Below are 13,820 nucleotides of genomic sequence, written 5' to 3'. Positions count from 1 at the left end.
TTTACAAGGTGTACTACTGGAATATGCCACTGGAAAGCAGTGCTCTGTTGGAGGGTAGTGTTTCATAAAGTCCTATGCACATAGCAACATGGTGGAGTTGGTGGAGTAACAAGTTGTTTCTAAATTTCATATGTGCCACTTTGCCTGTTACTTCATTATAAAAGCCAATCTTTCCTCTCTGCGGCAAATTAGAGAGGCTTCAGATGGGGTTTTTTGCCTTCCTCTGGATCAACTAGTAGTTAGGCAGGTTATATATAGGCATTATGGTTGAACGTGATGGACGTATGTCTTTTTTCAACCCAACTTACTATGTAACTATGTAACCTTGTATACCAATGCTGGCACTAGCTATAATAGTTATATGGATTATCTTAGAAGTGAAGGCAATTATGTGGAAGAGTGCATTTACCTTGCACCAACAGGTAACCCACTCACCCCTACTCTATACTGGGAATTGATGGTGTTTCCTATTAATGAGTAACTCAAAGTAATTCTAGGCTTTAAGTTTAAGTTAATTAGGTAAATTGTGCATACTGCCTGTCACTCACTGGAAACTCCCATTTTAGCCACTAGTAAATGAGCACACTAAAGTACCAAAAGTGTTATAGAAACAAAAAAGTGCTGACCCAGGGGGGACCTAGGAGATTGTACCATTTCTTCTTGGGCATCTGTTTGTTTTACAGTTTGGGCCCTGGGAAGTGTCATATATGGGAAGAAACTTTAATGTATAGACCAGTATTATACTCTTACTGTAATAACTGTTTGAATTATGTATTATAAATGACTGTACTATAATAGAACAATTAACTGCAATACATGAGTTGGTTCTCACTGGAAGGTAAGTGGGGTCCCTGTGTTTGTGGTAGAGGTTGGGGTGACTACATAGCCTGATTTAGACATGCATGAGAGGAGGTTCTGGTTCTTGAGATAGGGGTGCGAGACAAGAGATTAATTGTTTCTAATGAGTGTGACAATGAAATGCCTTAACAAAGATATATCTATTTTTATTAGGTTGGACCCTGGTCTGAATAAAGTCAAGCGGAGGAGGTACTTCAGCCTTGGCAGGTAAGTAGACAAGCTGGTGCTAATGGTGGGGTAATTGGTTGGGATTTGTGTGAGCATTCTGCTGCCTGATTACATGAGCATCCAAGTGATATACTTTGTACAATTTCTATTTTTCCACTTATCTTTATGTTGGAATATAATTGGGATCTCATTTAGAGTTGTAGGAACAAAAAGTTGTGGGTTTTACATCCTAAAGGCGTAAGAATAAGCTGCATCCTCCATACCAGGTAAGTATTCTATGTTAATATGAAGTGGTAATAGTGGAGAAGGGTATGTAGCAAGCTTTAGTTTATGATTTAGGGAGAGCCAAAGAGAAATGGTAGAATTTAGTAGGATGTAAGGATTTGGGTCTTCTTAGCACAGATTAGGGAATGGAATGTTTAATTCACCCACAAATTTCTAAGTGTTCTTCAGCTTACAGGGGAGTCTAGTTTAGTATATTCTAAACCCTTGATAGGATGCAGGCTTGGTATCATTTTTCAAAGTTTGGATAACTTAGTTCACCTGCTAAATTATACTTATATAAGGGTTAGAGTGATTTTAATATGTGTGAATGTGCTGCCCAAACTATGTTTTTGGTAATAGGTTGTGCCCTGGTGTGGGAAAAGTCCAACAGCAGCGGTGCTTCAGCCTTAGTACGTGAGTTTGTGGTAAAGGTTTTGGGTGGAATGATCATTTTTTTAACATGTGTGAGAATATATACCCTCAGGGTGTTTTGTAGATTGGACCCTGGCTTTGGAGTTCCCAGCAGAGGAGAGTTTTCTTGCTGAGTGAGTGAAGGTCCTGGTTCTTGAGATAGGGGTGCGAGACAAGAGATGAATTGTTTCTAATGAGTGTTACAATGAAATGCCTAAAGAAAGATATATCTTTGTTTATTAGGTTGGACCCTGGTCTGAATAAAGTCTAGCCATGGAGGTACTTCAGTCTTGGCAGGTAAGTAGAAAAGCTGGTGCCAGTGGTGGGGTAATTGGTTGGGATTTGTGTGAGCATTCTTCTGCCTGAGCATCCCTGGTGAAGGGATAGATTGGTTTCAATGTGCATAAGGTGTGTGTGCTACTTCACCTGGGCATCTCTTTTAATTTTTAGGATGGGGAGCTGCTTTTGAAAACCCTCTGTGGAGGCACTTCAGCCTTGGCCGGTGAGTGGGAATTACCAATCTCGTTGTTGTAGGATGGGCTTTGCTTTGGGAGATATTTAGTCCCCGAAGCATTTTATTCTTCATGGTTAAGTAGGCATGCCGGTGCTGGAGGTAGGATGTGGAGATATTGGTTTTGGTGTTAAGACTGAGTCTCTGTCTTTTTTAGGCTAGGCCCTGATAAGGTAAACTGACCTTTGTAGGTGAATGTGGATGTGTGAGAAAAACCCTCTCTGTTGGTGAGAGACCTAAACAGCTGTGACAAATAAACATGTTTTGCTTCTTCAACTCCCTGCACCCCAACTATTTATTGTGTGAACGAAAACTTGTACTGTGGAGCTTCACGTCTTCTACCAATTGCACCCCACCTGCCTCTGGGACTATTTTTTCCCGGCAGGCCAACTAGCACGTTGCTGCCTCGGGGACTATTTTTTCCCGGCAGGCCAACTAGCACGTTGCTGCCTCGGGGACTATTTTTTCCCGGCAGGCCAACTAGAACGTTGCTGCCTCGGGGACTATTTTTTCCCGGCAGGCCAACTAGCACGTTGCTGCCTCGGGACTATTCTTTCCCGGCAGGCCAACTAGCACGTTGCTGCCCCGGGGACTATTTTTTCCCGGCAGGCCAACTAGCACGTTGCTGCCTCGGGGACTATTTTTTCCCGGCAGTCCAACTAGCACGTTGCTGCCTCGGGACTATTTTTTCCCGGCAGGCCAACTAGCACGTTGCTGCCTCGGGGACTATTTTTTCCCGGCAGTCCAACTAGCACGTTGCTGCCTTGGGGACTATTTTTTGCCGCCAGTCCAACTAGCGTATTGCTGCCTCAGGGACACTGTTTTCCTAATAAAATAAATTCCCTTTGCATAATAATACCTAGTACTGTATAGCACAGTAAGCTACAATTCTGAAAGCTTTGCACCAAGTGACTCTGAAGGCACCAGGAGGGCATCAGCCACCTTCCTCTGCCTGGGGCTGTAGATAGATCCATAATGGAGTCAAGTCACACCTCTGAGATTACAGACCAGCTAGTCATTAAACCAATCGCCTGACTGCGCCTGACCGCGCCTGACCGTACAGTATCTTAATCAAAAATCTGTCTGGCGACTTAGCCTGTGTTTTAGATTTTGGCCCCCTTATATGATTGAGTTTGCTGAATTGCACATGGCTTGGTGGATCTGACAAACTATGGTACATATACAAACTACTTTCAGGTCAGAGTATTACATCCATGTACAGGGGATCCTGAGTATCAACAGCTTTATGTTAAATACAGAGGCTAAATATATTGCAAAATGGTAGTGCTGAATGTAGACTAAGCTGCTCTTTACAATTTGGAAGATATTTTATGATATGGGAGACTGATAAAATAAGTTTACAGGGATTTTCAGAGACTTTCAGCTCTACTAAGAGGTAGAGATTCCATTGAGAGGCTTTAATGGAACATATTGCCACTTCAATGTGGGACAATGGATGATAGATATACTGACTATAGTAGAACCATAGCTATTAGGGATATTTTATAATTCTTTTAGAAGCTTACTGACTTCACATACTGTGTTCTATAACAATAAACCAGTAAGGGACCTGTTATTTAATTTGGATCTCCATATCTTAAGTCTACAAACAATAATTTAAACGTCAACTAAACAGGATTGTTCTGCCTCCAATAAGGAGTAATTATATCTTAGTTGGAATCAAGTACAAGGTATTGGTTTATCATTACAGAAAAAATAGGGTGTATGGGGGGTTGCTTTTCTGTAATTCAGAGCTTTCTGGATAGTGGGTTTATGAATAATGGATCCTATACCTTATTATATTTTTACAAGGTGTACTACTGGAATATGCCACTGGAAAGCAGTGCTCTGTTGGAGGGTAGTGTTTCATAAAGTCCTATGCACATAGCAACATGGTGGAGTTGGTGGAGTAATAAGTTGTTTCTAAATTTCATATGTGCCACTTTGCCTGTTACTTCATTATAAAAGCCAATCTTTCCTCTCTGCGGCAAATTAGAGAGGCTTCAGATGGGGTTTTTTGCCTTCCTCTGGATCAACTAGTAGTTAGGCAGGTTATATATAGGCATTATGGTTGAACGTGATGGACGTATGTCTTTTTTCAACCCAACTTACTATGTAACTATGTAACCTTGTATACCAATGCTGGCACTAGCTATAATAGTTATATGGATTATCTTAGAAGTGAAGGCAATTATGTGGAAGAGTGCATTTACCTTGCACCAACTGGTAACCCACTCACCCCTACTCTATACTGGGAATTGATGGTGTTTCCCATTAATGAGTAACTCAAAGTAATTCTAGGCTTTAAGTTTAAGTTAATTAGGTAAATTGTGCATACTGCCTGTCACTCACTGGAAACTCCCATTTTAGCCACTAGTAAATGAGCACACTAAAGTACCAAAAGTGTTATAGAAACAAAAAAGTGCTGACCCAGGGGGGACCTAGGAGATTGTACCATTTCTTCTTGGGCATCTGTTTGTTTTACAGTTTGGGCCCTGGAAAGTGTCATATATGGGAAGAAACTTTAATGTATAGACCAGTATTATACTCTTACTGTAATAACTGTTTGAATTCTGTATTATAAATGACTGTACTATAATAGAACAATTAACTGCAATACATGAGCTGGTTCTCACTGGAAGGTAAGTGGGGTCCCTGTGTTTGTGGTAGAGGTTGGGGTGACTACATAGCCTGATTTAGACATGCATGAGAGCAGGTTCTGGTTATTGAGATAGGGGTGCGAGACAAGAGATTAATTGTTTCTAATGAGTGTGACAATGAAATGCCTTAACAAAGATGTATCTATTTTTATTAGGTTGGACCCTGGTCTGAATAAAGTCAAGCGGAGGAGGTACTTCAGCCTTGGCAGGTAAGTAGACAAGCTGGTGCTAGTGGTGGGGTAATTGGTTGGGATTTGTGTGAGCATTCTGCTGCCTGATTACATGAGCATCCAAGTGATATACTTTGTACAATTTCTATTTTTCCACTTATCTTTATGTTGGAATATAATTGGGATCTCATTTAGAGTTGTAGGAACAAAATGTATAAGTTGTGGGTTTCACACCCTAAAGGCTGAAGAATAAGGTGCATCCTCCATACCAGGTAAGTATTCTATATTAATATGAAGTGGTTCTATATTAATATGAAGTGGTAATAGTGGAGAAGGGTATTTAGCTAGCTTTAGTTTATGATTTAGGGAGAGCCAAAGAGAAATGGTAGAATTTAGTAGGATGTGAGGATTTGGGTCTTCTTAGCACAGATTAGGGAATGGAATGTTTCATTCACCCACAGATTCCTAAGTGTTCTTCCCAGCAGAGGAGAGTTTTCACTCTTGCTGGGTGAGTGGAGGTTCTGGTTCTTGAGATAGGGGTGCGAGACAAGAGATGAATTGTTTTTTAATGAGTGTGACAATGAAAAGCATTAACAAAGATATATCTTTGTTTATTAGGTTGGACCCTGGTCTGAATAAAGTCTAGCCATGGAGGTACTTCAGTCTTGGCAGGTAAGTAGACAAGCTGGTGCTAGTGGTGGGGTAATTGGTTGGGATTTGTGTGAGCATTCTTCTGCCTGAGCATCCCTGGTGAAGGGATAGATTGGTTTCAATGTGCATAAGGTGTGTGCTACTTCACCTGGGCATCTCTTTTAATTTTTAGGATGGGGAGCTGCTTTTGAAAACCCTCTGTGGAGGCACTTCAGCCTTGGCCGGTGAGTGGGAATTACCAATCTCGGTGTTGTAGGATGGGCTTTACTTTGGGAGATATTTAGTCCCCGAAGCATTTTATTCTTTATGGTTAAGTAGGCATGCCGGTGCTGGAGGTAGGATGTGGAGATATTGGTTTTGGTGTTAAGACTGAGTCTCTGTCTTTTTTAGGCTAGGCCCTGATAAGGTAAACTGACAAATAAACATGTTTTGCTTCTTCAACTCCCTGCACCCCAACTATTTATTGTGTGAACGAAAACTTGTACTGTGGAGCTTCACGTCTTCTACCAATTGCACCCCACCTGCCTCGGGGACTATTTTTTCCCGGCAGGCCAACTAGCACGTTGCTGCCTCGGGGACTATTTTTTCCCGGCAGGCCAACTAGCACGTTGCTGCCTCGGGGACTATTTTTTCCCGGCAGGCCAACTATCGCGTTGCTGCCCCGGACTATTTTTTCCCGGCAGTCCAACTAGCACGTTGCTGCCTCGGGGACTATTTTTTCCCGGCAGGCCAACTAGCACGTTGCTGCCTCGGGGACTATTTTTTCCCGGCAGGCCAACTAGCACGTTGCTGCCTCGGGGACTATTTTTTCCCGGCAGGCCAACTAGCACGTTGCTGCCTCGGGGACTATTTTTTCCCGGCAGGCCAACTAGCACGTTGCTGCCTCGGGGACTATTTTTTCCCGGCAGGCCAACTAGCACGTTGCTGCCTCGGGGACTATTTTTTCCCGGCAGTCCAACTAGCACGTTGCTGCCTTGGGGACTATTTTTTGCCGCCAGTCCAACTAGCGTATTGCTGCCTCAGGGACACTGTTTTCCTAATAAAATAAATTCCCTTTGCATAATAATACCTAGTACTGTATAGCACAGTAAGCTACAATTCTGAAAGCTTTGCACCAAGTGACTCTGAAGGCACCAGGAGGGCATCAGCCACCTTCCTCTGCCTGGGGCTGTAGATAGATCCATAATGGAGTCAAGTCACACCTCTGAGATTACAGACCAGCTAGTCATTATATATATTAAAATAAGTCAAGAAAGAAAGTGGGGCAGATGCACAGCCCTGATTCCCAGGGTTATTTGCAGAATGCATTAATAATTAAGTCTGATTGAGTTGTGAGTTGTATTTCCTAGATGTTCAAACACATGTAATAATGATGTACGTCTGATAAAGGGACTTGATGTTTGGAGGAGGCCTCATGGCAGATGTGTCAAACACAAGGCCCGTGGTTGCTTTATGTGGCCCCTGGTGACTGCGCCTGACCGTACAGTATCTTAATCAAAAATCTGTCTGGCGACTTAGCCTGTGTTTTAGATTTCGGCCCCCTTATATGATTGAGTTTGCTGAATTGCACATGGCTTGGTGGATCTGACAAGCTATGGTACATATACAAACTACTTTCAGGTCAGAGTATTACATCCATGTACAGGGGATCCTGAGTATCAACAGCTTTATGTTAAATACAGAGGCTAAATATATATCACAAAATGGTAGTGCTGAATGTAGACTAAGCTGCTCTTTACAATTTGGAAGATATTTTATGATATGGGAGACTGATAAAATAAGTTTACAGGGATTTTCAGAGACTTTCAGCTCTACTAAGAGGTAGAGATTCCATTGAGAGGCTTTAATGGAACATATTGCCACTTCAATGTGGGACAATGGATGATAGATATACTGACTATAGTAGAACCATAGCTATTAGGGATATTTTATAATTCTTTTAGAAGCTTACTGACTTCACATACTGTGTTCTATAACAATAAACCAGTAAGGGACCTGTTATTTAATTTGGATCTCCATATCTTAAGTCTACAAACAATAATTTAAACGTCAACTAAACAGGATTGTTCTGCCTCCAATAAGGAGTAATTATATCTTAGTTGGAATCAAGTACAAGGTATTGGTTTATCATTACAGAAAAAATAGGGTGTATGGGGGGTGGCTTTTCTGTAATTCAGAGCTTTCTGGATAGTGGGTTTATGAATAATGGATCCTATACCTTATTATATTTTTACAAGGTGTACTACTGGAATATGCCACTGGAAAGCAGTGCTCTGTTGGAGGGTAGTGTTTCATAAAGTCCTATGCACATAGCAACATGGTGGAGTTGGTGGAGTAACAAGTTGTTTCTAAATTTCATATGTGCCACTTTGCCTGTTACTTCATTATAAAAGCCAATCTTTCCTCTCTGCGGCAAATTAGAGAGGCTTCAGATGGGGTTTTTTGCCTTCCTCTGGATCAACTAGTAGTTAGGCAGGTTATATATAGGCATTATGGTTGAACGTGATGGACGTATGTCTTTTTTCAACCCAACTTACTATGTAACTATGTAACCTTGTATACCAATGCTGGCACTAGCTATATTAGTTATATGGATTATCTTAGAAGTGAAGGCAATTATATGGAAGAGTACATTTATCTTGCACCAACAGGTAACCCACTCACCCCTACTCTATACTGGGAATTGATGGTGTTTCCCATTAATGAGTAACTCAAAGTAATTCTAGGCTATAAGTTTAAGTTAATTAGGTAAATTGTGCATACTGCCTGTCACTCACTGGAAACTCCCATTTTAGCCACTAGTAAATGGGCACACTAAAGTACCAAAAGTGTTATAGAAACAAAAAAGTGCTGACCCAGGGGGGACCTAGGAGATTGTACCATTTCTTCTTGGGCATCTGTTTGTTTTACAGTTTGGGCCCTGGAAAGTGTCATATATGGGAAGAAACTTTAATGTATAGACCAGTATTATACTCTTACTGTAATAACTGTTTGAATTCTGTATTATAAATGACTGTACTATAATAGAACAATTAACTGCAATACATGAGCTGGTTCTCACTGGAAGGTAAGTGGGGTTCCTGTGTTTGTGGTAGAGGTTGGGGTGACTACATAGCCTGATTTAGACATGCATGAGAGCAGGTTCTGGTTATTGAGATAGGGGTGTGAGACAAGAGATGAATTGTTTCTAATGAGTGTGACAATGAAATGCTTTAACAAAGATATATCTTTGTTTATTAGGTTGGACCCTGGTCTGAATAAAGCCTAGCCATGGAGGTACTTCAGTCTTGGCAGGTAAGTAGACAAGATGGTGCTAGTGGTGGGGTAATTGGTTGGGATTTGTGTGAGCATTCTGCTGCCTGATTATCTGAGCATCCAAGTGATGTACTTTGTACAATTTCTATTTTTCCACTTATCTTTATGTTGGAATATAATTAATTGGGATCTCATTTAGAGTTGTAGGAACAAAAAGTTGTGGGTTTTACATCCTAAAGGCGTAAGAATAAGCTGCATCCTCCATACTAGGTAAGTATTCTATGTTAATATGAAGTGGTAATAGTGGCGAAGGGTATGTAGCTAGCTTTAGTTTATGATTTAGGGAGAGCCAAAGAGAAATGGTAGAATTTAGTAGGATGTAAGGATTTGGGTCTTCTTAGCACCGATTAGGGAATGGAATGTTTAATTCACCCACAAATTTCTAAGTGTTCTTCAGCTTACAGGGGAGTCTAGTTAAGTATATTCTAAACCCTTGATAGGATGCAGGCTTGGTATCATTTTTCAAAGTTTGGATAACTTAGTTAACCTGCTAAATTATACTTTTATCAGGGTTAGAGTGATTTCAATATGTGTGAATGTGCTGCCCAAACTATGTTTTTGTTAATAGGTTGTGCCCTGGTGTGGGAAAAGTCCAACAGCAGCGGTGCTTCAGCCTTAGTACGTGAGTTTGTGGTAAAGGTTTTGGGTGGAATGATCATTTTTTTAACATGTGTGAGAATATATACCCTCAGGGGGTTTGTAGATTGGACCATGGCTTTGGAGTTCCCAGCAGAGGAGAGTTTTCGCTCTTGCTGGGTGAGTGAAGGTCCTGGTTCTAGAGATAGGGGTGCGAGACAAGAGATGAATTGTTTCTAATGAGTGTGACAATGAAATGCTTTAACAAAGATATATCTTTGTTTATTAGGTTGGACCCTGGTCTGAATAAAGCCTAGCCATGGAGGTACCTCAGTCTTGGCAGGTAAGTAGACAAGATGGTGCTAGTGGTGGGGTAATTGGTTAGGATTTATTTGAGCATTCTTCTGCCTGAGCATCCCTGGTGAGAAAAGTCAGCAGTAGGTGGCTTTGGAAGGTGAGTACTTATCCTTTTAGTGAAGGTGAAGGGATAGATTGGTTTCAATGTGCATAAGGTGTGTGCTACTTCACCTAGGCATCTCTTTTAATCAGATGGGGAGCTGCTTTTGAAAACCCTCTGTGGAGGCACTTCAGCCTTGGCCGGTGAGTGGGAATTACCAATCTCGGTGTTGTAGGATGGGCTTTGCTTTGGTAGATATTTATTCCCAGAAGCATTTTATTCTTCATGGGTAAGTAGGCATGCCGGTGCTGGAGGTAGGATGTGGAGATATTGGTTTTGGTGTTAAGATTGAGTCTCTTTTTTAGGCTAGGCCCTGATAAGGTCAACTGACCTTTCTAGGTGAATGTGGATGTGTGAGAAAAACCCTCTCTGAAAGGGACTAGAGAATGTGTAATGAATAACACTATAAGTGTTGGTGAGAGACCTAAACAGCTGTGACAAATAAACATGTTTTGCTTCTTCAACTCCCTGCACCCCAACTATTTATTGTGTGAACGAAAACTTGTACTATGGAGCTTCAGGTCTTTTACCAATTGCACCCGTCACAGACACAGAAGGGTTTTATAGGTTTGACTTTGTTTTGGAAAATGCCATGGAGACACCTCAGCTGAGGCTGGTGAGTAGGTCTACAGGTCTCTTATACAAGTCTGTTGGGGATAAGTGTGTCAGAGAAGAAATCAGATCATTAGTGGGTGAGTGGGGATGCACATGGTATAGAATGATAGCTTTTTGGGGGGAGAATTCACTGCTTAATTGTTTTTGTTTTACAGGTTGAACTGTAATTTGGAACTTGTCTTACCAAGGAGCTATTTGCTGTTGGTAATTGCTAGTTCTTGTGGTAGAGGTGAAGGTTACAAGATCAATTATGTTAGTACTACCTATGGCTGAAGTGGCAGTGCAGCCCTTTCAGGTGAGTGGGGGTTTCTGGTACTCCTGGTAGGTGCCTTAGTCAAGATGCATAGGGATGTGCTTCAGCCTAGGCTGCTTTATTTTACAGGTTGGTTTGGGAGAAGTCCGGGCTATGGAGGTGTATTATGCTTGGTAAATGACTGGGGTTGCAGGTGCTTGTGGTAGGTGTGCAGGGGAGGAATATACCCTTCAGCTTGCATGCCTATTTGTTTTTATAGTTTCCACCACAGTGTCATAAAAATCCATCCATGCTTTGTTTTACAGGTTTTACCAGAAGTCTGGCTTTGGAGGCACTTTATCCTTCTCAGGTGCTACTTCAACCTTACAATAGGTTGGGTCCTGGAGAAACTGGAGCAAGTTGGGCTTTCAATTGGTTGGGGAAAGTCACGCTGTTGAGGTGCCAGAGCTGTTGCAGATGAGAGTGATTCTTGTGGTTATAGCGGGGGGGGGGGGGGATTGGAAGTCAATTGATATATTGGTTTTAATGTGAATGAAAATGCATTGCTTTAGTCTAAGTTTCCCTTTATTTTCCAGGTCAGGTCCTGGTACTGATAGTCCAGCCAAGGAGGCTCTACAGCTTTGGCAAATAAGTAACTGATTACTGAGTAGGGGAGCTGGAGTCTCGTTTTTAACAGAATGGGCCCACAAATGAGAAAAGTCAGCAGTAGGTGGCTTTGGAAGGTGAGTACTTATCCTTTTACAGGATTTAGGAAAGAGTTGGCTATATGTGGTTGATTATATATTTTATTATTTCTAGTCCCAGGTTTGATCCCATCTGGGAATTGTATGGTCACATGGGAGATTGGCATGGTGGGTGGGGATGCTAGTGGTTATAGTTGGGGGAGGAAGGAGGGATAGATTTGTGCTTCAACCTAGGTATGTTCTGTTTAACTGACCGGGCCTGGTTTGGGAAAAGTCTGGCAGTGGCAGCATTTGAGTTGGTAGGTGAGTGAGATTCTGACCTTTCCTTACTTTAACCTGTGTCTTTGTTTTATAGATTGAGCCTTGGTTTGGGGAAAGTCCTTCTGCAGAAGCCGCCATGAGTAGCAATGCTCACAGCAGCAGAATTTATATTTCTCTAGTACGGCCCTACCTGTCAGTGCAGACGCCATGGGGTTAAGTATCCCTTCCGGAGGCAGGACAGAAGAAGAAAAAAAAAACTTCTCGGCTCCTCCTTCTCCCTATAAAGCAGTGCTCCTCCTTTTGGCTTCAGTTTTTTTTTCTTCTTCTGTCCTGCTAGGAGGTTAGGACAGACTGCATTTTGCTTTATTTTATTTATTTATTTATTTATTTATTTATTTTTTTTTTCTCTGTGGATATCTTTGGATTGCACTGGTCTATGCACACCACAGGTCTGCAGACCAAAATTCCCCACAAACGCTATCACTGTTGGGGCATCCCTGGGCTACACGCCACACCACAGGTCTGGCCAGCCTTCAGGTGTGATACTGGGGCCATTACCATCTCCCAGAGATCGGTACCCCCTACCTCTCTTTCCCCCGTTGCGTGCACAAGCAGACTGCACGGACAGGAAGGCGCCTCCAGGACGCGCGGTTTGTACAGAGGCGCGCACCACTAAGGATGCGCGCCATCTCTGTGCGAGGCGCGCGCACGAACGTAGACGCGCGTGCCGCGTCATCATAGTGCGCCTCCGATTCGCGCCATGTACTAGAGGCGCATGCGCAATCAAGCGCTCACATTAACACAGCGGCTGTACACGGGAACGGAGCTGCAGTGCTGATACAGCGATTCGGCTCCTGCCTGCTTACATGCTCATGTTATGAGGTACAAATTGTAGTTTCACTACAGTACACCTTACACTCTCCCCTACCACATGACATAAACCTATCTTACATAGGTATTACTGAGATATCTCCCAATCTGTCCCCCCTTTTACTAGATGGAGCCTAACAATCCACTGGAAGAGCTTAGGAAGGATATGGCCACTACTACACCTACATCAAAGGCCAAAAAAGCTACTGACAAGAGGGCCACCACTCAATTCAAAAAATGCAGAGTCTGTAAACACACTCTGCGCAAAGGGGAACAAGGAGAGTGCATGGACTGTGCGGAGCCAACAATAAACGCACCAGTATTATCTCCCCAACCAGATACGGCACTGACTGCGATAACACAGAACAGTGCCAATCAAACTCAATCCACTCACATACCCATCACACCAGAACCGGACAGGGAACCTAGCCCGTCCACATCTGCAAAACCACCACAACTAGAGGACTTGTTCGATTGGATAAAATCGACTATACAGTCCACTATCAGACAGTCCTCTACGCACACTAGGAAACGCAAAGCACAGACATTGCTTGACGCTAATTCCTCTGACACGGAGCTCAGTGAACAAGATAGTGAACCAGAGGCGGGTGAAATATCAGATAGTGACTCCGATACGGATGACTCAGGAAGAGATCAACACTACCACTCTATCGCGGGGCCGGACACGGCAAAGCGACTACTACGAGACATGCTAACCACATTAGAGATCAAAGATGAGAGAACAACTGCATCCAAAGCCGACAGGGTACTGGGGATACAGGCCAAGAAGGCTAGAACATTTCCCGTCTTCAATTCCATTTCCCAATTAATCGACAACGAGTGGGCAAAGCCAGATCACCGCCTTAATCTAACACAACGCTTCCTCACCACTTATCCCATACCAGAAGAACAACAAAAACTCTGGGACAAAGCCCCCAGAGTTGACTCCGCAGTGGCCCGCCTTTCCAAAAATACGGCATTACCCACTGAGGAGGCCACTTTCAAAGAACCTATGGATAAGAAAATGGAGGTCGCCCTCAGGAAAGGCTTCACTCACGCAACAGCAATCCTCAGGCCTGCAGTAGCATCAGCAGGGT

The 13,820-nt window shown here is 42.7% G+C and overlaps 2 long non-coding RNA genes across 2 annotated transcripts in view; both read left to right on the top strand.

Moving 5' to 3' along the window:
- LOC101731953 overlaps positions 1 to 11,994 on the top strand; it is a 63,171-nt gene extending 51,177 nt beyond the window's left edge. The window contains exons 16-25 of the long non-coding RNA XR_004219850.1: positions 1,012 to 1,065; positions 1,222 to 1,292; positions 1,651 to 1,835; positions 1,945 to 1,998; positions 2,152 to 2,203; positions 5,028 to 5,081; positions 9,148 to 9,218; positions 9,577 to 10,951; positions 11,039 to 11,631; positions 11,948 to 11,994. This is a non-coding gene — a long non-coding RNA (uncharacterized LOC101731953). The remainder of the gene's footprint in view (positions 1 to 1,011; positions 1,066 to 1,221; positions 1,293 to 1,650; positions 1,836 to 1,944; positions 1,999 to 2,151; positions 2,204 to 5,027; positions 5,082 to 9,147; positions 9,219 to 9,576; positions 10,952 to 11,038; positions 11,632 to 11,947) is intronic.
- LOC116406895 lies at positions 5,088 to 6,103 on the top strand. Its single transcript, XR_004219852.1, has 3 exons — positions 5,088 to 5,314; positions 5,661 to 5,714; positions 5,866 to 6,103. It is a non-coding gene; the product is annotated as an uncharacterized LOC116406895 (long non-coding RNA).
- Positions 11,995 to 13,820: the final 1,826 nt, after the last annotated feature.

Source organism: Xenopus tropicalis, chromosome 8 (genome assembly GCF_000004195.4).
Source record: "Xenopus tropicalis strain Nigerian chromosome 8, UCB_Xtro_10.0, whole genome shotgun sequence".
NCBI lineage: Eukaryota > Metazoa > Chordata > Amphibia > Anura > Pipidae > Xenopus > Xenopus tropicalis.
The sequence above is the reverse complement of the archived record's forward strand: the minus strand, read 5'-3'. Positions and strand labels throughout refer to the sequence as shown.